This window comes from Nycticebus coucang, chromosome 24 (assembly GCF_027406575.1).
Source record: "Nycticebus coucang isolate mNycCou1 chromosome 24, mNycCou1.pri, whole genome shotgun sequence".
NCBI lineage: Eukaryota > Metazoa > Chordata > Mammalia > Primates > Lorisidae > Nycticebus > Nycticebus coucang.
This window is the reverse complement of record NC_069803.1, coordinates 20497262-20521249: the sequence shown is the minus strand read 5'-3', so window position 1 is coordinate 20521249 and position 23988 is coordinate 20497262. Positions and strand designations below refer to the sequence as shown.

At 40.1% G+C, this 23988-nt stretch overlaps 1 protein-coding gene and 1 long non-coding RNA gene across 7 annotated transcripts in view; one reads left to right on the top strand and one right to left on the bottom strand.

Annotated features, from left to right (window-relative positions):
- Window positions 1–23988, top strand: part of CSGALNACT1 (chondroitin sulfate N-acetylgalactosaminyltransferase 1) — a 309957-nt gene that overhangs the window by 118480 nt on the left and 167489 nt on the right. For 4 of the 6 annotated variants that reach the window (XM_053578680.1, XM_053578684.1, XM_053578683.1 and 1 more), the window contains exon 2: window positions 19716–19798. The gene's annotated coding sequence lies outside the window, so the exon portion shown is untranslated. Of the gene's footprint in view, window positions 1–18438; window positions 18732–18867; window positions 19430–19715; window positions 19799–23988 lie in introns of those variants that run through there. The other 2 variants (XM_053578682.1, XM_053578681.1) reach the window with 2 other exon arrangements.
- Window positions 13936–17861, bottom strand: LOC128576491 (uncharacterized). The gene is made up of 3 exons (XR_008377395.1): window positions 17667–17861; window positions 16235–16340; window positions 13936–14066 (listed from the first exon to the last, which is right to left on the bottom strand). It is a non-coding gene; the product is annotated as an uncharacterized LOC128576491 (long non-coding RNA).

Genomic DNA, 23988 nt, shown 5'->3' with positions numbered 1-23988 from the left:
TTTGTAAGTGGTGAAAGGTGCGGGTCCAGTTTCAGTCTTTTATATATGGTTATCCAGTTTTCCCAGCACTATTTATTGAAAAGAAGATTTTTTCCCCAATGTATGCTTTTGTTTGGTTTATCAACTCTATTCCTTTTTTTCCTTTTTTATTAAATCATAGCTGTGTACATTAATGCGATCATGGGACACCATACACTAGTTTTATAGACTGTTTGACACATTTTCATCACACTGGTTAACATAGCCTTCCTGGCATTTTCTTAGTTATTGTGTTAAGATATTTACAGTCTACATTTACTAGGTTTCACATGTACCCTTGTAAGATGCACCGCAGGTGTAATCCCACCAATCACCCTCCCTCCACCGACCTCCCCCCTCCCTCAGCTCCCTTTCCCCCTTCCCCCTATTCTTTGGTTATAACTGGGTTATAGCTTTCATGTGAAAGCCATAAATTAATTTCATAGTAGGGCTGAGTACATTGGATACTTTTTCTTCCATTCTTGAGATACTTTACTAAGAAGAATGTGTCCAAGCTCCATCCATGTAAACATGAAAGAGGTAAAGTCTCCCATCTTTCTTTAAGTCTGCATAATATTCCATGGTGTACATATACTACAATTTATTAATCCATTCGTGGATCAATGGGCACTTGGGCTTTTTCCATGACTTAGCAATTGTGAATTGGGCTGCAATAAACATTCTGGTACAAATACCTTTGTTATGATGTGATTTTTGGTCTTCTGGGTATATGCCTAGTAGAGGAATTATAGGATTGAATGGCAGGTCTATTTTTAGATCTCTAAGTGTTCTCCAAACATCTTTCCAAAAGGAATGTATTAATTAACTCTATTCATTTTTTTTAATCCGCAAAAAAGATATGAAATTCAAGTTTCAGTCTCCACAATAAAACTTTATAGGCACACAAATACACATAAATGTGCAGTTGGAGAATTCAAGTGGCACTGATTTTCCAGGCTACCCACGACTGTACAGGATGGAGGTGGGGAGCCAGTAACCTCCCCTGGGCCTCTGTTGGTCTGGCGGCTGGATGGCAAGAGTCCTCTTCAGTGGACCATTTGCTCTGTGTGACTTTCCCGAGGCTGTATTCTTTCTATTTTGAAATCTTCAGGAGCTTGGACTCCCCAGCTCCTTCAGTCTCCTTACACTCATGCAAATTTTGATTCTATGCATGGCTTGCTGGGGAACTTAGAGTTTCTTATCTGTAAAATGGGAGGGAGTCATCTGCTAACTCCTTCTTTGTAGTTTCTTCCAATTCAATTTGTCATACCCTGCAGGGACACTTTTAGGAGAATGATACATTAGAAGTATAGGCTGACTTACTGGACAAGATTGAAGGACTCAATCAAGAGGAGTGGATTTAAAGCTGATGTACATTCAGGTTAGAAGCATTTTGAGGCATATTTTTATAGCTGGAGGGGACCATCATTGATTATTTGATCTGGTTTTATGTTAGTACACAGGGGACTCCCCAGAGTCCCTAAGTCTCCAAGTGTTAATATAACATAGTGGAAAGATCTGGGCTGTGCAGGCATAGAGAAACCTATGAAGTTCACATTTCCACCACTAAAAAGCAGCTTAGTGGCCACAGGCAGGGGTGTAGCCTCTCTGAAGCTCAGTTTCCTCATCTATAAAATGAGAATGTTCCCACCTACTTTATAAATAGCTACGTAGTGATGACAACTGAAAACAGCTGTGGCTCAAAGGAGTAGGGAGCCGGCCCCTTATGCTGGAGGTGGCGGGTTCAAACCCAGCCCTGGCCAAAAACTGCAAAAAAAAAAAAAAAAAAGAAAGAAAGAAAAAAGAAAACAGCTGACTTATATGGGGCCTGGCACAGCACTGGATGTACCTTCTGCACAGATTTAATTTTGAGTAGAACCAACTACCAGTTTCATTTTTTCCTTTTTGAACATCTCAGAAGAATGAGTCTTATCTGTCCAAGTTTTATCCTTCCTTGGATGGTCAAGAAAACATTTTTAATGTCAAACTAAACTTTTCTTGTTTTTTTTTCAATTTGTCTCTTTTCATCTGTCCTATATCCTCTGGTCATGCCCTCAAAAGCCTTCCCCAAAGGTGACAATTAAACTACTTTCTAGACTTACTCTACTCTAAATTATTCTAATTACTCTGACTAGTTCATTTTTTTTTGCAGTTTTTTGGCTGAGGCCATGTTTGAACCCACCACCTCCAGTACATGGGGCCGGCGCCTACTCCTTGAGCCACAGGCACCGCCCTACTCTGACTAGTTCAAATAGATGTTTAATATTCCCTTAAAAATGTTTCTTAGCTCTCTCTAGCCTCCTGCCTATCCTCGGTCTTTTAGAAATATGTTGATCAAAATGAAATAAGGGTGCTTTTCTAGGGACTAATAACACCGAATGTGCCAGAAGGATGGCTTCCCGGCTATAGCATGGTCTCCTTGGTTTACCTTGACTTTTTAATGTTCTTTTTTCTTTGCCTTCATGTTATAAACATCTATTCTGACCTTTTCTTTGTTCTGTGTTTTTCTTTAAACATTTCACTTACTTATTATGACTGACAGTTCTGGAACCGGACTTCTTGGGGTTTGAACTCTTCCTTTGTTACTTACCAACTGTGTCTTTGCCTAAATTACTTGCATTTTCTGACACTTAGTTTTCTCATCTGCCAAATGTGATGAATACAGTCTCTACTGTGAATGTTACTATCTAAGGATTGAATGTGTTGTTTTATATATATAAAGTTTTGAGAGCAATGTGGACATAAAGAGAGTAACTCCACAAACATTAGCTGTTTTTTAATCTTTTTATTTTGAAATCAAATTTAAAAAGTAGTTCAGAAAGCTCCCAAGTGCCCTTCTTCCAGCTTTCTCTAATGGTAACATTGTTCATAATTTGATCAAAGCCAGAAAACTGGAATTGGTACATTATTAGCTATACTACAGACCTTACTCAAATTTCACCAGTTTTTTCTCTTTTTTTTTGCATTATTTGTGTGTGTGTGGATGCACCTATGTGTAGTTCTATGAAATTTTGCTACATGTCTAATTTGTGTGAGAAGTTTCTTCCCTTTCCACAAAGGAACCCCCTTTATAATTACACTTTCCTTCCGTCTGTAACCCCTGGCAACTGCAGATCCATTCTCTATCACTTCTTGAGAATGTTATGTAGGTGGAACCATCACTTTGGGGATTAGTCTTTTTCATTCACTATAATGACCTTGAGGCCCATCCAGCTTGTTCATATATTCATAGCTCATTCCTTTTTATTTCTGATTAGTATTCCATAGCATGGATGCATCACAGTTTGTCTATCCATTTACTGGTTGAAGGACATTTGGGTTCTTGTCAGCTTTTTTTTTTAATAAATAAATGAAGCTGCTATGAAAATTCATGCACATTTTATGTAAGCATGTTTGTATTTCTTGAGGATAAAAACCTCAGTGTATGATGATTGCTGAGTCTTATGTTTGGTGTATGTTTAACTTCCTTAAACTCTTTCATGGTGTATCATGTTCCATTCCTCCCAGCAACATTGTGAGAGGCATAGTTTTTCTACATCTTTGCCAGAATTTGGTGTTATCATTTTGTTCTCATTTTTCCCATTCTAATAGGTATTTAGCATGTCTCATTGTGGCTTTAATGTGCCTTTTCCTAATGGCTGGTGATGTTGAATATCTCTATATGCATTTATTTGCCATTCTTATTCTCGTTGGTCAAGGTCAGATCAAGTCTTTTGCCCATTTAAAAAATGAAATTATTTTCTTACTATTACATTCAGAAAGCTCCTTATATATTCTGAACACTGGGCCTTTGTCAGATATGTGATTGGCAAATTTTATCACCCTTTCTGTTGATAGTTTTTTCACCCTATTCACAGGACATTTTGTGGAACAAAAGTTTTTAATTTATTGAATTTTTAATTTAATTTTATTGATCATGCTTTTGGTATTATACCTAAGATTTCTTTGCCCAACCCTAAGTTACAAAGATTATTTTCTGATGCTTCTCCTAAAAGTGTTAGATTTTTACATCTTATGTATGTATCTAGGACCCATTCTTTTTTTTTTTTTTGCCTATGGATATCCAGTTGTTCCGAGATCATTTGTTAAAAATGGTGTCCTTCTTCCATTCAGTTGCTTTTGTTATCTTTGTAAATAGTAAGTTGACCATACTTGTGTAAAGCTATTTCTGGGTTCTCTTATCTTTTTCATTGATCCATGCATCTGTTTGTCAGCCAATACCATACTGTCTTGATCGGTATGGTTACATAGCAAGTCTTAAAACTGGGTATTGTTTTTCTTCTCAAAAATTTTTTCTTGCTATTTTAGTTCCTTTGTCTTTTCATGAACATTTTAGAAGAAGCTTATGTATGTTTAAAATAAATCTTGTTGGGATTAGCTATTATTTTTGAATGTCGTTATTTCTGTCTTTATTCTGTCTTCGTTTTGTTGTTTCAGTTTACAGCTCTTTAAATCTTTACAAAGATTTTGAACGGCTTTAGAGGTTATTTAGCCTGATTCCAACATTTTATAGAGGAGCAAATGTAATCCTTCTTTGGAACAGATTCAGTGAGATTAAGTGACTTGCCCAAGGTCAGTTGGGGGTTAACTAACTGGTCTAAGACTAATGTCCCCAGCCTCGAACTCCTTGTTTTATAGGATTTTTAATTTGCCACAAGGCCTCCACTCTGCAGCCTCCTAAATCTTCTTTATATCCCATACATTTTCTAGTTTATTTAAAGGTGTTGTTTAGAATTTCACTGCTGTGTTCCAGAGGGAGCATGATCAAGTGTACAGAGACACCTTGGAAATGTGTTAATAGCCTGGGTTCCTCCCTCCAGCCCCCCAGTAAGCATGGCCGGGGGCTCAGGGACTTAGAACTTGAAGAGGCACCTCCTGTGACTCTGATGCCAGCGGGCTGCGAGCTATGTTTTGAGAAACTGTGCTTTTCCCCCAGTGTCCCCCTGCTCTCTCTCTGCCTCCCCTTCTTCTCCCATCTGTTCTGTCACCTCCCTTTCCTGACTTGGGCAGCCTACTCTGATCAGAAGCCCCTTTCCCTCTGCTCCAGTAGGCCCTGCACATGCCTTCTGACAGCCCGTAGCGCTCCGTATCATGGGTGGAGAGCACACCGACTCTGAGCTCTCCAAGGACAAGGGCTGTGGCCCCGTCACAGAGCTCCACAGTTTGCAGGCCCTCAGTACATTTCTGGTGGAGGAGTGAGGGACGAGAGATCTTTCTGTTCAATCATCTGCTCTCTCTTCCATTAAAATTTTCTCTTCTTCCGAAGTAAAGAATTCAGCGTGGAAGAAAACGGATGGTGGTGATAATTACATTATGTGAATCTGCAGGAAAGAGAAATTTAAAAGACAGATACAGATACAGCTGTGGCAGGGAAAAGAGCAAGCCAAGAACTTGGATGAGCCATGTCTCCTCTATGGACTGTAGTTTATAGAGCAGGGAGTTGGCTGCCATGACTGCTGAGGTTCTTTTAGGTTTATGCCTACCAGCCTTACAGCCACAGTTCACAGTCCTTAATATTATAGTTTGAAGGTTGTATATTTTGCAGTTACAGAACTTCCAAAATGCCCTGAAATCTGATGATTTCCTGATCCTAACAGCGAGTACAAATCTCATTTTGGGCATACAGGAATATAATGACTTTTATTAAGATCTTCTTTGAAAAGCTGGTCTATTCTTCCTTCTGGTTGTTAAATAAATGGCATGTTAACATAAATCAGCACAATCTCATTTTAAGCGATCCCAACATGTCAAAATACATAAATCAAAATGAATGCAAAGTAATTCCACGAAGATCCTTTGAGAAGCTATTCCCTTGAGACTGCCTTCGCTTAAAATATTTTTGGAACTTCTTGTTCAGAATTATCCTAAAGCCCTTGGCACATTCTTTTTTCTAACACTGGTGAATCTGTGTCTCTGTAGGAGAGACTTGTGAACAAAGTGGGAAACAGAAGCATATTATTGTTTTATTTATTTATTTATCTGCTTATGAAAGTAATATAGGTTCCTCTGGGCAGGTAAAAGAAAATCTAATGTAATCTAAATTCCAGTTACATGTTAACTAGTCCTTGGAAGAAAACAATAAAAATCAGGAGGTTTTAGAGGCTGAAGGTGAAATGAGGGGCAGAATTCGCAGCTAATTCTTTTTGTGTGACTGCCTTGACCGTGCTCTGTTGTGGAATTTATCTGCATCTGGACATTTGCCTGTCTGGATTTGTTTGGGGAAGCTGTATCTTTTAAGGCTATCTTTTCACTTATCTTTTTTTTTTTTTTTTTATTTTAATAGGAACGAGTAACCTAAAGAAGTAACTAAAGATCTTTCTTAATTTAACAAGTATATTATTTTGGTATAATCTTTCTAGCTTTAAAAAAATCCATGTTTCATCTAAGATACATTGGGATTGTACCATGTACATTTATGCCTTGCCTCTTTTACTTAGTGTTATGTGATGAGTACACTGCCGTGTCATTAAATGTTTTTTAAAATATGTTTTTTGTTTCAGGGAATGCATTTATTAATAAGCTAGACATATACATACTTTAAAACATGTTTGTAGAAGATAAATGTACGTAATTTTGTGTGTCACTTTTTTTATTGTTGGGGAATCATTGAGGGTACAATGAAAATGTGGGTTTTTTTACTTTATTCATTCATAACTGTGTACATTGATGCATTTATGGGGTTCAGTGTACCGATTTGATGTGAAATGCTTACATTGAACTGATTGATACATCCATCACAATTATACTCTTTTCTTAATAGTTTTGAAATGTACCATTGCATCATGCACATTAGGTGAGGTCCCCCCAAATACCTTTCCTCCTCCCACCTCCCCTATCCCCTCTCCTCTCTCTCCTCTTCCCTTCTACTTTCTGGACTATAGTTTTGTTTTACCATTCGTATGAATGTGTAGGTGGTTATAGATTGATTTCATAGTAGTATTGAGTCCATTGGATACTTTTTTCCCCATTCTTGAGATACTTTACTAAGAAGAATATGTTCCAGCTCCATCCAGGTAAACATAGAAGAAAACGTGTTTTTTAATGGCTGCATTTGGTTCTATCGTGTATATATTCATAGTGTGTGAGTGATTTTGCTCTTGTCTTCAGAGTAGACAGTATGGATGTATCCTTTGGCTATACACTCAAGGATAAATGTATTATAATTAAAACGTATTTGCCAGTTTGATGCGTTGAAACTATTTCATCAAAATGGAATTTTTGTTAAAAGCAAGGCTGAAACTTTTCTCATATTCTTTGCTCTGCTAAATATCTTTTTGCCTCAAATTCTGCTTTTCATTTGCGTTTTCTGGACACATGTTGTCCCTTCTTTTATTTTTAATTTTTGAGTGATTTGGTTTTGGGCTTGTCTTATAAACAGCATAGAATGGGGTGTTGAGAATCTTTATCTTTGTTAAGGGTGTATGACCTACTCACCATTATCATCATATCAATCTTTTTTAAGGTTAAAAAATTCTTTATATGCCTTTTTGCTATTCTCTATTGCTTTCCTTATGTGGATTATATTTTTATATTCTTTCTTGTGATTTGAAAGGCACACATCTAATGTTTATTCCAGTGGTGCTAATTTTGGAATTTTTAAAAGTAAAATTGGTTTGTTTGACTCTAGCTCTAAAGTTAATCTCAAAGAGAGGATTCAAGAAAATGCATGAGCATTATGACACTATTGGAATAAGAGTCTTTCCTCCCAGGTAGACTACTCTGAAGAGCAAAACTCGTCTGGTTTAAAAGTGTTGATATTTTAACATAAAAAAAAAAAAAGTGTTTTATATGAAGGTTACTTTAATGAGTGTTTCTCTACCAGTTTGGCCCTTTGCTACATCAAGACTCATTTAAAGTAAAAATAACAGTTAAAAACTCTTTAGCTGGGCCCTCTGTTATGCACTCTGCATTCCTGGTCACCCTTCACTGCATCTTTAATATAAGAAATTGGACGGTAACCAGTGCATGGCCAGCGAAGGTAGCTCTGAATTATTAGACCCTCAGTCACTTTTCTTCTTGGCTTCAGTTTCTACATCCGTTAAGTTTAAGAGTTTGGCACACCTAATCTCTGTTGTCACTTCTAGTTTTGAACTTCTGTGATCAGAGTTTATGAAGCACCTATGTGAATGGCTTTAGTACCAGGCCCTACATGCCATGAGAAGCACAAAACCAATCTGCATGTGTAAGAAGAAAAGGAAAGAAGAGATACTTAGTAAACATTCTGGTGCATATGTCTTCGCGGTAGGTAAAATGATGGTTTCTCTTCTGGGTAGACACCTAGTAGTGGAATTGCAGGATCACATGGAAGGTCCACTTTTAGTTCTTTGACGGTTCTCCATACTCTTTCCAAAAAGGCTGCATTAGTTTGCAGTCCCACCAGCAGTGTAGAGGTGCTCCCTTCTCTCCACATCCACACCAGCATCTGCAGTTTGGGGACTTGGTGATGGGGGCTCATCTTACTGGAGTTAGGTGATATCTCAGAGGGGGTTTGATTTGCATTTCTTTGATGATTAGGGACGATGAATATTTTTTCATGTGTTTGTTGACCATTCGTCTGTCATCTTTGGAGAAGTTTCCATTCAAGTCTCTTCCCACTTATAGAGGGGAATGTTTGCTCTTTTCGTATTGTTTAATTTGAGTTCTCTGTAGATTCTAGTTATCAGGCCTTTGTCAGATTCATAACATGCAAACATCTTCTCCCATTCTGACGGCTGTCTGTTTGCTTTGTGAGTGGTGCCCTTAGCTGTACAAAAGCTTTTTAGCTTGATCAAATCTTGATTATTTATATTTGGTGTTGCTGCAATTACCAGGGGGGTCTTCCTCATAAAGTCTTTTCCCAGGCCAATATCTTCAAGCATTTTCTCCATACTCTCTTCTAGGAATTTTTATTGTTTCGCATCTTAAATTTAAATCTTCTATTTAGAGAGAATCAATTTTTGTCAATGGTGAGAAGTGAGCGTCCAGTTTCAGTCTTCCACATGTGGCTAACAAGTTCTCCCAGCACCATTTGTTAAATAAAGATTCTTTTCCCCAGGGCGTGTTTTCATTAGGCTTGTCAAATGATGATATGTGGTGAGATTCATCTCTAGATTCTCTATTCTATTTCATAAATTTACGTCTCTATTTTTGTGCCAATGCCATGCTGTTTTGATCATTATAGACTTGTAGTATAACCTTAAATCTGGCAATGTAATGCCTACAGATCTGTTTTAGTTTCTAAGAACTGTATTTGCTATTCAGGGTTTTTTTTTCTGGTTCCATATGAATCGAAGTACTATTTTTTCAAGTTCTTTAAAATATGACATTGGTGCTTTGATGAGAATTGCATTAAATCTATAGATTGCTTTGGATACTGTGGCTCAGTTCATAATTACCAAGTCATGGAAGCAATCCAAATGCCCATCTACCCATGAATGGATTAACAAACTGCTGTGCATGTATACTATGGGATACTATTCATCCATAAGAAAGATGGAGACTTTACATCTTTTACACTTACCTGGACAGAGATGAAACACATTCTTCTTAGCAAAGTGTCACAAGAATGGAAAAGTAAATATCTAATGTACTCAATACTAATATGAACCAATATATAAATAATTATGTGCTCATATGAACAGTAAAACACCAATATAGTCTAGTACAGCAGCAGGTGGAGGAGAGCGGGGGAGGGGGTGGAGGGAGAAGGGCAGAAGGAGGGAGGGCATGTGGGAACGTCTTGCCTGTTGTGCACATTGTGAGGGTGTATAGCAAGCCCCCTGAGTGAGGGGCTCTTTCACAACTAGAACTTTACCCTGGAAGTAAGAACAACGTAATCTAAAAATTTGCACCCTCATATTAATTTGAAATAAATAAAGAGATCCTTAGATGATAAAGAAAATCAGTATCTTGGTCCATGTGATGGTTACATAGATGTGTATGATGTGTAAAGTCTCATTGAGCTGTATCTCTGAGAACGCTTTACTCACTCGTGCATTTACACTTTAATAAATAGGAAAACTGGAACCCCCTTCCCCCAGGCGAAAGACGAAGTATAAGTAAAAAAACTGGCAAGATGTTTAAAGGTTGTATTATGAGGATGGCGTAATGGAAAAATCCACAGGAAGAAGATCGCTGGGCTCATGACATCATGTATTGTCCTTGGAATCTAGTGCGTATCATTTAACCCATCAGTCACAGTTTTCTCAGTAGAAGTAAGATCTGTACTATCTCCTTTATGAGGCAGTCAGGAGTACTGAATGAGTTACAAGGCATATAAAGTACTTGGCATATGTTATCTGACCAATACATATTTTTAAACAGCGGCAGTAGAAACACTGCACCAACATGGGATAGATTCAAAGAACTGAAAGCCCCTACATCATTCTTTTGAAACCACGCCAAAATAAATTAAGCCTGGAAATCTCAGTGTTCAAGAGAGCACGAAGAAAAAAGCGAGGCTAATATTTTGCCGGTGACATTGTAAATTGCTAATACTCCTTTTGGAGGGCCATCTGGCAATTTATAATACAAGTCAGATTGCTGATTATGGTCTTTAAACTGTGAGTCCCACTTTACAGATTATAGCCTCAGGAAAGAGCTCAAAAAGGAAACAACAAAATTGATTTGTTTAAAAAATGCTTGACTGGGTTATCATGATGTGGGGAAACAACTAGCTGAAAGATGGCTAATTAAACTGTGTTTTAGCAATAAAATGGAATATTATTTCACCGTTTAAAACGACAGATACATAGACTGAGCAGATATATGAAGTCAAGAAAAAAATTAGAAAATAGTGTGCACGTAGTGAAACCTGTCTGCACAATGATAAAGGTTGGAAGTGAATTTTTTAAATCTCTGATTTTATGGAAAAGGAGTGATCTATACTTTAATTTTGGCTTATAATAATATCATGATTATTAAATGACTCAATAATGTAAAGACATAAATTATGTGTTCTGAGCTAGAACAAGGTGTTGATGAAGCTAGGCAGAATGTATGAAATATAAAATAAAGATGTATAGCAGATATATAGGTAGAGCTACAGAAAAGCAGACACTCTTGGCTTTGTAATTTTTTCAGCATTTGCTTCACCAATGCATTGTGAAAGTAGTTATCACACTTGAGAAACGGTTTTCTGGAAATAACTTCCAATTCAGCTAAAACCCCAAAATATGGAGATAAAAATTCATGAGAGTTGTTCTTAAAGATATCAAGTTCCCTGTCAGCTGTGCTTTTTTTTTTTTTCCAGCTGCTTTTCCTTCTTTCTTTTCTTTTGTGATGAAAGAGAAGGTTTTATAGATGCTGAAATGGTTTACAACTGCTTTATTTAGTTGCTTTTATTTTTTATGTTTCCCCCAAGGATCACAAAATCTATCTATTTAAAAAGAGAAAATGCTGTGGTTTTAGTTTAGAGAGAGAATTGGCCACTTTCAAGAACCAATAGGGAGGGAGATAAATGGAACCTGGCAACTTTGGTCACCGCATACCAGGACTTTCCATCATTTCAGATGGCGGAAGCTGTACAGGGAGAATAGATGAGCTGTTGGCCAAGGGCTGCCTCCTTTTCACCCCTGTAAAGCCCAGATCAACTCTTCAGTGTTTTTAAAGTGAAAAAGATTGTTCAAGTGCACAGGAGAATGAAGCCCTTACCAGTTGAGCAACCTTCCTCGTTGGCCTTGGGCTTCCTTGGGGATGTTCTTTGTGGACAGAGGACATTCAGGAAATAATGAGGGATCATGTTAGGTATGGGAGGGGCCTGTGTGTTTTCAGGGGATGAAGAAAGCTTACTATCTGAAATACATCCGTCTCATGGAGCACTTTTAACTGGAGTTACAAAATGCAGAATGTTTTCCCCAAAAGAGGATGAGCAGAATCACTGAGCTGGAAGGAGTTTTGGAAATCAGTTAGTACAGACCTTTAATTTTGCCCAAGAGGAAACAGACCCCAGGAGGAGAAATGGCTTGCCCAAGTTCGTGGTCATCAGTGAAGATACAGTCAAACCCAATTCTGTTGACTTCTGGACCCCTATTTTTCTGGCTACACCTTTTCTGGTTCCCCTTACCTTCATCAGTCCCGCTTTCCTACTGATCTTTTCTGTTGCTGCTACTCCAAAGCCTTAGGAATTGAGCTGCTTGATGCACAAAGAGTCTCTTTAAGCCTTGAGAGGTGTGAGCCAGAAAATCATACACACGGCAGCTTTCCAGGATCCTATGTGTCTCGGAGAGGGCAAGAAGTTTAATTTCAAGAGCTTGATTCCGGAATTAGACCACAGATCACCTGGGTCATATCACAGCTCCACTAATAGGGTGGCAGGTGACACTAAGCAAGTCATTGAACCTCCCCAATTTTCAGATCCTCTTTGGTAAAATGGAGCATCTCTTAGGTTCCTTAGAGAAGGACTCTGTGGGATAATCCATTAGATAGGGGCCTGGTTTAGACCAAGTGTTCAATAAAGGCTAGTTGTCTATTGCTATTACTACTCGGAAGGTAGTCAGAACTAGTTGTCAGAATCTTAAGACAGCTAGGTCTGATGGCTCATATCGCTGATCCCAGCTACCTTAAATCATAAGGAAATGCAAACTACATCTTTCTTTTCTTTTTTATTTTTTTGGTGGGGGACAGGGAGGGCATGAGTATGTTTAGACCCAGTCTTCTGGTGCTCAAAAAGATCTCCTGGGATTATAAAACCTCCTGAGCTCCCAACAATCAGAAATCTTTGTCTGGAAGTTTTATCTGTGTCTAGAGCGGTTTTTATTTTCTGTAGCTGTTCACACAACAGCTGCTTAATTATGCACACGTTTGATTACTCCCTGTCTTCAGATCATTCTCCCCTACTTTTCTCTTTCCACTCAATGACTTTATAGTTTTATTGAGGTATAATTGATACATAATAAACTCACATATTTAAATCAAGTGATTTGGTTAGTTTTGATGGATGTGTTGACATAGGAAACCCTCCCCACCAGGTAGTATTCACGCGCCCCCCTGGTGGTGATATGACCCTCCTTCCTCGTGGGTTCCTCCTTCCTCTTCCCACCCACTAACCACCGTCCATGTAGATGGAATCATTCGGTGTAATGTGTCTTCCATTTACTCAGCTTCTTCCACTCAGTATAATTATAATTCATGTGGCTATGTGAACCAATTTTCAATGAACTCAATGGCTATGAGTCCATTTCTTTTTATTAATAAGTGCTCCAATAATTTTGTCTTTACCCCTACCTTGATTACCTAGAACGGAGACATGCTTTAAAGATTTAAAATATTTATTGATTACACATCTTTGTTTCCCCGTTCTTATTCTTAATTTCATTGTTATACAGAGTAAGTACTATATAACCATTGTAGGGTCCCTGGGGGATAAGGGCCATTTGTATTCTGAATGCATAGATTCTTTAAAAATGATGTCTACAAGAAATATTTCTATTTATTTATTTGAACTTGAGATGAAAATTGTTTCCTGTCTCCCCTGCTCTGCATATAAGAAAAGCATCCTTCCATTCGCCTCACCCGATGGGTTGATTGAATAAATTCAATTACATAAATATTTACACAAAGTTTTCACTTTCATGGTGCCAGATTTATTCTGTTCATGTTACGGTCTTTTTCTGAAAATGTGGACAGTATGTTCTCCATTCCCTTGCAGTTGGAGCGTGACATGAAATAAACTAAAAAATTGATACAGCGAAAGTAATACATTTGCAAGGTAATGAGAGACGATTCCGGAGCCAAGTCCATTTTTGCAATCGCTTTTTCCCATTCTCATAGAATCTCTCAACTGTTGACATTCTTGCATCTGGGAAGGAAGAAGGTAAAAATTCCATTCAAAACACTTGTTCAGGTTTGGTGAAAGATTTAATTTCTTCAACTAGCACGGAGTCACCGGCCCTGTGAATACTATAGATCAAGCCTCAGTGCCGGAAGTGTGGAGACTTGGCAGTGTGGAGGGCGGGCATCCAGCCAGAGGGAATTGTAAAGCAGCCAGAGAAAACAAACTTTACCCATTCCGCATCTCAATCTTGCATTCTGGGCAGTTGTCCTCAGTGCTCTCTCATTGCCTGAAAAGCCTGGGAATGCAGTAATTTAAAAGTTGAATCAGTAATAGAGATGTATATACTGACCTTAAAGATGCTAAAAGGATTCTGGTAGTACATAGATTTTATGTAGAATTATAAAAAGTTAAGTGCAGTGTCTGTACGGGGGGGTGGGAGGGACTTGGAGTCTATCTCTTCCATACTTTTAGTTTGCAGGTCACTTGCCCAAGATCACACATTTACTTAATGGCAGAACTAGGCTTAGAGCTGGCAGTTCTGAACCACAACCTGAACCTCTGGGCCCTCCCCTTTCTTCCTCTGTTGGGATGGGCTTGGTGTGTTGCCTCGAAGGTGTTGAAATACATTGTTTTCTTTGGACTGCCCTGTATAGGGTCCCCTATTGCCTGGGACATTGTATCCTTAAATGAACTACTCTGCTCTTTTTGTCTTCTTTGGGGGTGAGGTTAATTTTCTGAATGCAGAGGTTGTGCCTGTATGACCCTGCCAGCCAGTTATGTGACAGAAAGTCATATCATGAGAGGTGACATTTGGTTAATGGATTAACTCTGGCTGTTGTATTCAATTGCCTCACTGTGCTCTATCAATTTGCCTGGCAGAATCTTTATACTTGGGAAGTCCGCAACTTTATGTGTTGCAAGAACTTGCATTCTTTTTAAAGCTCCTCTTCCCTGGTCTTAACACATAAGTCTAAATTTTATCTGCGTTTCCATCCTTTTCCCATGCAGTTTGGTTTCATCCATAACACATCATCTTACACACAAAGCTTCTCAGCGGAAGGTGGGGAGACAGATGGGAATTGTCTTCTCTTGCTGAGAATCGCTGATTCAGTCCAACCCTTTTATTTTATAGATCTGGAAAAACAGACTCATAGAAGTTAAAGACTTGTCTGAAGTCTCCTAGTAACCCATTTAAGATGAAAAGCCAAATTTCTTATTTGGGACAGGATAAAGTGTAGCAGATCTCTCCAGAACCACTGTTCATGCCCCATTAGCATCTGAAATGGTGTCTAGCACCAGCTGAGCAGCTGCAGTATTTAAGAGGAGCAGGGTCGGCTCAGAAGGGTTTATTGGGAAATAGTGTCTAATAAAATGAACAATCATATGTGAATATAACTATGGCACCGCAGACTGTGCTGGAAAATAGCTGTCTTTTATGGAGGTCTGTCAACTGTCTGCCTGATCTTGCCTGATTTAGGGGAAAGATTGTGTTATTGTTCTCACAGCCGATGACAAACAGAAGCAATTTAGTTTCTTTTCAAGGGACAAGTTACAACTCTGATCCTCTCCAGTCTAAATGAGCCAGTCTTCCTTTACAACTTTTGAGATATATTATTTGCATCTCTAGCTAACTTGTGATGGGAGTCACTTCATTCTCCATCAGGTTAACAAATCCAGTGTTGACAAAGTGAAGATGGTCTAAGTAGGGAGCTTACAGGGTCCCCCTTGCCTAGCTAGGGAGATACTTGGCAAATCTTTGAACTTTAAAGAAAATAATGTTTGATACCTTTAAGATACCTTCTCAACCTGTGGGTCGTGAACTGTATTAAAGGGTTGCAGCATTAGAAAGGTTGAGAAGCACTGTTTTAAGATAATAATAGACTTGTGCATTTTAAAAGAGACAGCAAACAATTTAATAGCATAATTTTGTTATCTGAGATTATCTCTTATTTGTCAGAGCAAGAAATTGACATGAAAAGAATCAGGGTAACGTACTTCTGTAAAAAAATTAGAAATGAACTATAGATACCTTCTCATTCAGTTGCACCCTGTATCCTCTTGGTTTGCACCAAGACAGTATCCTGGTCTTCATGTCACAAACTAACAGAAGAGTAAACTTATGGGGGAAGAACTCATGACTTTTAAAAGTCAGTTGTACTCTAAAACACACTATTTGCAGTAAAATTATTTAATGTGGAAGGAATGTGGTTAAGAATACTGTATGGTAACATGCAATTGATAATGTGTAGCTCAAGGACCCTTTCTTTTATAAAATATATTGTTGAGAAATATTTTGAAGTTGGATGCGCAATTCCTGAATCTGTCCTTGCTGTCTTCCAATATTACAAAACTGAGGCCTCTATTGAGTTATGCAAATGCCCTCAAGATTTTTATATGTATATATGAAATCCACATATGCACAAAGACCATCTCGCCAGGGAGCCTTACTTGGCAGACCCTTACCTGGTCTCTTGGTGCTTTTCATTTGTTATTTTAGGCTCACTGATAGTGAAGAGTCTTCTTATTTTTCACACTTTAGGCATCAATATGTCGACACAGTGCAGAAGGGCTAAGGATTTAAGCATTTGAATTTATGAGGGTGAGGGAGCCTTGGAATTTAAGGCATTGGACTAGTCGTGTTTTTTAAGCTCTTTGGAAACTAAGATGCTGAACAATTTCACTTATTGACTGTGCGTTGACTAGAATGGGTTCCTCCATGGTTAAAATGTAGAACTCAGCGTACTCATTGTCACCATTTCCAATTGCTCCTTTTGGTAGATGATTTTTGGTAGTATTTTAACACAATTGAAAGCTGACTTATTATGGGATATTGCTAATTAATATATGATAAACTCTCTTACAGTGGGAGTGGCATGGGGCAGAATTCCCAACCTTAAGAATCTCTGCTGGGAAACTTCCAGAACCCACGTGTGTCATTGCTCCCAGGATGTCCTATCAGTGTCAAGCACATCCTGCCTTCTCTTGCCCACTTCTGGCCATTCCTTACACTTGTGAAGCTACATAACCTCCTCTATAATCCTCATTCTCTGTGCTAAACTAATAGGCACATCCTGGCATCAGAGGACAGCAGAGGGGACTCAGATCTGGACACAAGTAGCTAGTTAGACAGAGGGATGTGACTGTCACTATCTCAACTGGGCAAAGCAAGATTTTCTTTCTACCCTATGTCCCAGCAGTTGCTTTCCTGGACTTAGATTTTATTTTCAGCACGTTCTCATTGTCTGTTTCCTTGATACCCAGGAAGACTTGTGCACAGGTGTGTTTTGGTCACTATAATTTCTTATGAAGGGTGATCAGGGAGGGATCAGGGAAGTGCTGTGTTCCCAAGGCCTACATGGCAGCCTAAGGTTGCTGGCTGTACATCTGCCCAGCCGCCAGGCTCATGCAGCCACCTTCCCATCAGTCCCACACTCACTGTTCAAGAACCACACATAAAGAGTGGGACGTACAGGTGACGGGATCTGCAGAGTGGACAGAGGCAAAGCTTGCTTTCCTGTTTCTTTTTAGAGTTTTGATTTGGCAAGTCAGAAAAGTCTTGGCTTTAGCATCTACTAGCTAAGAAGGTTTCTACCTTTGGGCTTCATCTTCCCCATCTGTAAAGTGACAACATTAACACACATGTTGGTGGTATTGCCATGTTTGAATAACTTGCAGAGCGTAGGGGCACATGGAAGGTGCACTATTCATGTTTCTTCCCTTCTCTTTTAATAGAGCATTTGTCCTATTAGACAGGAGAATTCACCCCCCTCTCCTTTGCCTAACAAGGGTTCATGTGCTGTAGTTTTCTTTGATGCTATTCCCCTTTCACCTTGATCTCTAAGGGGGTCTGGCTGGTGGTTCTCCCTTCCAGTCTCTTTCCTTTTCAATTACTCACCTGAGGCGACTCTTCACTGGAGGCACATGATGTTTGGACCTAGTGAGTAGACAGACATGTTCTTCCCGGTGTGGATGAGCAGAGTTTTCAAGTCCCTTCACTAGGAAAAGAGGGGAGACCTGAGCCCCCCTGTGACTCTCAACACTCCAAGGCTGGATGACCGGGGATAATTCTGTGTAGATGAAAAACCGGCAACATTTCTCTTCAAGCTGCTGGAGCGAGACGTTCTAATTAGATTATTAACGATCCTAGAGAGGTGAGGCCCACAGTTTATTTGTTTTCATTATTAGAACAAGTGTGTTTTGGGTGATGTAGATTTTCTCCCAAAGAATATTTATTAAGGCTATCAGTAGAGACCAGGCCAGTGATTTAGCCTTCCAAGCTGCCCTCTGGATGCTAAAAGACAGGAAAGAAAATTTAAGTGGTTGCCAATGAGAGTGTGCAATTGATGGGAAGCCAAATTATAAACTCCTTTCAACTGTTGGCCTGCAGGCTCTGAAGTAACATTTATTTGTTGTCAGGGATGGAAAACAACTCAGATTCGGGTCCAAGTGATTATTCCACTTTGGTGCTGCTGCCTTTCTGCCAACTGCAATTCCGTTTAGACTTAGATTAATTGGCCAGGCAGAGACGGAAGTGGGTGGGGACAGCGAAGGAGGGGACTGGCTCCAGTGGAGACCGGGGCTGGGGCCAAGGGAAGGGGCCCCAGGCTGCTGGCAACTCGCTCAGGCCTGTGTGGCTGTAAATGAGACCCCTAAAGCTGCCATAGTGGGGCACCATCCACTTCTACTGACTCTGACCTCAGGGACTCAGAGAGAATCATAAAACTTGAGTCACCTGGAGGCTGTCCCCTCAGAGGAAAGCAGACGGCAGATAAGAGCAGGCTTAGCCATCTTTCCTTTGGCCTCAAAAAACCATTCCGGACCTTTCAACCCTTATTTATTATAACTACACGTGTGCTTATGTTTATGTGTGTATTTTTGCTAGTCCTTGAATTTTAAAGACAGATGGGATAAAAATCGCAGCCACTCTTGGGAAGCAGGATCTTGCCACCACTAACTGAAGGTAGTGTTAACACCTAATTATCAAGAAGGGCTCAGCCCCTTTCTGGAATATTTCCCACCCGCCTTTTTCGTTCTAGCTTGTTTCGCTCCTACCTCTTTCCCCGTCTGCTTTTATCTCAGTTGACAGATGGATGTCCTCCAATGGATTCCTGAGAGGCAGGGACTGCGTGGGGCCGGCCCTGTACCCTGCAGGGCGCGCAGTGGGCAGGCGGGCAGGGCGGGCGTGTACGCACTCCGGGGAGGGGGCAGCCAAGAGAACCCGCACCCCCACTTTCTGCGGGTGTTTGTGCCCCGCGCACGCAGCGCCTAGCACTGCTGGGGCGGTCGCTGGTCCCCCAGGACGCAGCCCTTCCCGGAGCGGCAGCGCCGGCGTGCGGGGCTGGGGGCTGCGGGCGCGGTGCGCGGTCCTGGCCGGGGGCTCCGGGCGGCCGCGCCGCTGCAGGGACCTCCCGCCCTCTGGAAGCTGGTGCGCTCTTCCCTTCCCTCGGGCCAAGCGTATGAGAAGATGTCCTCATTTTTAACATGTCATTTCTTTCCGCGAAACCATTTTTGTGTAAGGGCTGGAGCTGAACGCGGTCCTTTCAGAGGAGGGCAGCACTTTCCCTCCTGGTGACTTCGGAGCTCATCTCCATCCGACGCGCAGCGGCGACTTGGGAAGCCGCGCGTTGGCAGCCACCGCGCGCGGTTCCCTCCTCCGAGGTCGGCTCTTTTTGTTCGCTCTTACGCGAAAGCGTTCAGCTATGTTTTCACCACACACGATTTTCATTATTTTAGGCCTTGTTTGTTTTTACAAACGTTTTACATTTCACTCATTAAAATAGGGAGGGGACAAAATGTGCCGTACAGCTTTGGGGCTAACACCTTCAGACAAATCGTATTGTATAGACTAAGGGATTAAAAAGTCCCCATTTTGTCGTATCAGCTACATTTAAGACATGAACATTTATGGGAGTTACCTCCATAATTTTATTTTGTTTTATTTTAGGTGCTTTTCCATTACAAGGAGAGAAGCCAAGGTAATTTTCACGCAGAGGAAGAATAATGTAGCTCCCTTTTGGTACTGGCCAGGTAAGTGAATCCACTAACCATAAGTTCTTCAAGAAACCAGCCTGTGTATGGTCTGAGTTATATTTTGTTATATTTTTTTTCATACCCATGTTTGAACTATTTTGCTTTACTCTGAATGGTTTGATTAACAACAAGTTGCTATTTTAAGATATCCATACTCTAATACAATAATTTCACTCCTCTGAATCCTTATTCACCTTTGAAAGGCTGAATTAAACTACATTACACTTTAGATTACACTTTGCGAAATGTTTATGATTTCTCTTTTAAGAGTCGCAAGTGACTTAGAGCTATATAAATCTTTAAAAACAACAACAACAAAAAAACATGTTCACTTAAATAAGAACATTTGTTTTCTCATTGAAAGTTGGTAGAAAATACTAAGTTTTTGGAGGTATTCACCCCATCATCACATGGTACCCTCATTTTGCCCATGCTACTAAATAATTACGGAAGCAAAATGGTTTAGGAAATAGAAGAATCACCTTTCTTTCTAACTTGTAACATCCAAGGGGTATACTTTCTAGAACTCCTTGAGAACAGAACCCTAATGGATAATATATGCTTGGCTTTAGTTTAGGGACAAATGTAAATCTCCTTAGATCTGCTCTTGTAACCAATACTTTTGAGTTTCTCTGCAATAATATATTTTGTTACGTCTGGCCAGACAAAATTTAAAGAAAACTCCCCAAACAACACAAGAACCTTGAGGACATAATGTTGCAGTGTAACAATGGGAAACAGGAACTTGTGTTATGCTCCCTAGCTGCCCCAGAAGAATCTTTTTTTTTAGTTTTCTGTAGAACTGATTGAGTAGACATAAAAATGAAAGTAGATAAGCTATGCTCAGCATATGTATATGCATGTTTTTTTTCTTTTTCAAGAAGTTCCCTTAATGTTCCCTCTTTAAGACGTCTCTATGATGTGTTATGAGGTTTTATGGATGGTTTGTGTTTTTTAAAAAAGTTTCTTTACACTCAGTAAGATAAAGATATAGAAGTCAGAGCATGTGGTGTGATTTGATTTTGCATGATGAACTGCCTTGTACTGAAACAAGGGAATGTGTGGAGTTTTAAAAGGGATAGTATTTGAGTTAATAGTAGAAAAACAAAGATCTTGTTGAAAAATTAATACAAACAAAAGTAATTCTTCCCAAATTCTTTTCTGAATAGAAAGTCAAATGGCTAAGAAGCCTAAATAATTCAGGGCCAGGGCGGCACCTGTGGCTCAAGGAGTAGGGCGCTGGCCCCATATACTGGGGGTGGCGGGTTCAAACCCAGCCCTGGACCCCCCCCCCAAAAAAAAACTGAAAAAAGATAAAAATAATTCAGGGCCAATTTGAGGGGGGGGCCCATATACTGGGGGTGGCAGGTTCAAACCCAGCCCCAGCCAAAAAAAAAAAAAAAAAAAACTGCAAAAAAAGAAAAATAATTCAGGACCAATTTGAGGAGCCTATGGAACTGTTCTTATCTTGGGTCTTGTGATGTTTAATGTTTCTAAGAATGACTTGGACCACGTAGAAGAGAAAGATGTGATCAGAACACCATGTAGACCATCATTATCAAACCCTCGAGATACTATTAGAAAAGATTCAAAGTAAACTTTGTGAAACAGAGAAGCTTTCTAAAGGTGACTAAGGTCCACTTGGGCAAATGCAAAGTTATAGAATGTTTATGTTCTAAATTAAGCTATTATTGTAGCAAAACGGGGAGTACTTGCATAGCAAAGGGGCAGAGCTGTCCAGTGGAGGCTGGATTTGTGTGGCAGTCACAATGCCATGGAACCCCAGTATAGAGATGGGGCATTGCCAGGGCAGCACTAGCTTAGGAAAGTTATCATTTTCCAAGGACTTCCTCTTACTTTTATAGACTCAGGGCATAGACGTTTTTCAGCAGTAACCTTCACCAGACCCTCAAGAAACCAAAGGGAGAATTGAGAAGAGAGCCAGTGGGCTGTTTTCGAGCTTTGCAGACAGAGACACATCCCTGGTGTATGCTTGGTAATCATGGAAACCCAGCAAGGAGAATTAATTGTTTGATTAAAATATTTAATAGTATTAGGGTGTAAGAGAGTTTTGCTATAGGGATACGCCAGGGTCTTAAACCCATCCTTCGTGGGCTTGTCCTGCCAGTTGCTCACCCTGTTTTTCTTGCCATCCTGTGTTTTTTTTCAAAGTTTATGGAAATTATTTTATTTTACTAGACATCTAGGACAATGTAGCATAATAATGGCAAGTGGGCATCTCTGTCTAATTTGTGATTTCAGTGAAATGATTTCAGAATTTTGCTATTTAAAATAGTATTTGCCATTGGATTTGGAAGTATCATCTTTATCCCAAATAAGTAGTGTTTATTTTTTTATTTTTTATTAAATCATAGTTGTGTGCATTAATGCAATCATGGGGTACCATGCGCTGCTTTTATATACAATTCGAAATATTGTCATCACACTGCTTAACATAGCCTATCTGGCTTTTTTCTTAGTTATTGTGTTAAGACATTTATATTCTACATTTAGTAAGTTTCACATATACCCTTGTAAGATGCACCCTAGGTGTGGACCCTCCAATTACCCTCCCTCCCCCCTCCCTCCCCTCCCTCTCCCCTTTCTCATCCTTATTGCAAGTCACTGGGGGTATTTCCTGCCTCTCTGTCCTGAAATGTATCCAGGTTTTTACATCCTCCCCCACCTGTGCTCTTGGGCCCACCTGTTCCTGTCTCCCCACTTCTGGCCCCTCTCCTCCCTGTTGCGTCCCAACTCACTATCACTACTTGAAGCTGTGCTGGTCCAGCAGTCTTCTTTCTATCTGGAATACTTTCTTCTCATCACCCATCAGGAGCTTCTACTCACCCTTTCAAGCTCACCTCAATTCTTAGAGGGCAGAATCCTTGTGTGGATATCTCTAGCCCTGAGAACCAGAGCCTGGCGCCTATGAGCCACCAAACAAAATAATGAATGAGCTAGTGAGTGAATGAATGGGAATGTGAGGAAGGGATATCTCCTACCCGAAGGCGCATCCGTTTATTCTCTCAGCCCCTCCCACATTCTTCTTGGCCAGAGTATGTCATTACATTGTCATCATAATTTGCACCGTGGTCTCTTGAACCTATCCCTGACCATTTCTTTCTGATTTTGATGGTGCGGCCCCTCCTGGCATGTCAGGGGAGGGGAAACTCTGTAAACACATAACCATGTGTCCTTTGCAGTTCTATGAGTCAGTGAAACATACCTACCAAATACCATAAAAAAGTAGCTGACACACTCTTTTTTGGAATGGATGTTTTAGGTAAATAATAATAATAATAAAACTAACACATAGTAACTTGGCAAAGTTTGTATTTACTACAGCAGCCTTTTGGGGACACATTTTAGATCTTTAAAGTGTAATATTTTCAGTGAATAGAATGAGATGCAACATAAAGTCTTTAAGCTCATAATCAGGGTCAGCTTTTAACTCTTCAGTTTTAATTTAAGTTCCTGATCCATAGTTGGTTTTCAGCAGAGGAGGCCCCTCCAGGAATTTCGCACGAGCTCCAGAATGGGTTTCGGGGAATGTGTGCCTTCCAGCACGTGTTCACGTCTGCTCAGTGCCTGATGCTTAATCAGGTCTGGTCGCTTGTCGTCCCTCTTGTTTTGGGCTCTGCTTCTGGGATTCCTTTCCGTCACATTAGATTCTCACCTCCCAGCCTGTGCTTCAAGGCCTTTTCCTCCACGTCCTGTCTTTCTGTGCCTCCCTGTTCCTCCCGGTCTTCCAGACTCTTGATATGTTTCAGGACTCAGCTCTGAAGGTCATGGGTGACAGGGGGACTGAGCGTCAGTCTAGAGTGGGGCTGGACCCCTGTGCCTTCCTCTCTGTTACCTTACGTTTCCTGTTGTTTATAACTGTTTTTGCTTAAATGTGTGTGTTTTGGCCACTGTTGTCCTCAAAGGAGGCGTGATGTCTGCATTTTTAGCATCTGGCATATGTTTGTTCATGTGCATATTTGCAAGCTGGTGTTTGAAGGAATTTCTGGCAGCTGAAAACCCTCATCAGAACCTTGCAGTGTCAGTAATTTCCTTTGCTGCTTCCGTGACACCTTACCTCTCTTCTGTTCCTTCTTTCTTTGTGACATTTGTGTTTTCCGTGTTCCTGTGGACGTTAGAGACCTGAACCCAGGCACTCTGACTCCAGACTTAATTTATTTAACGAG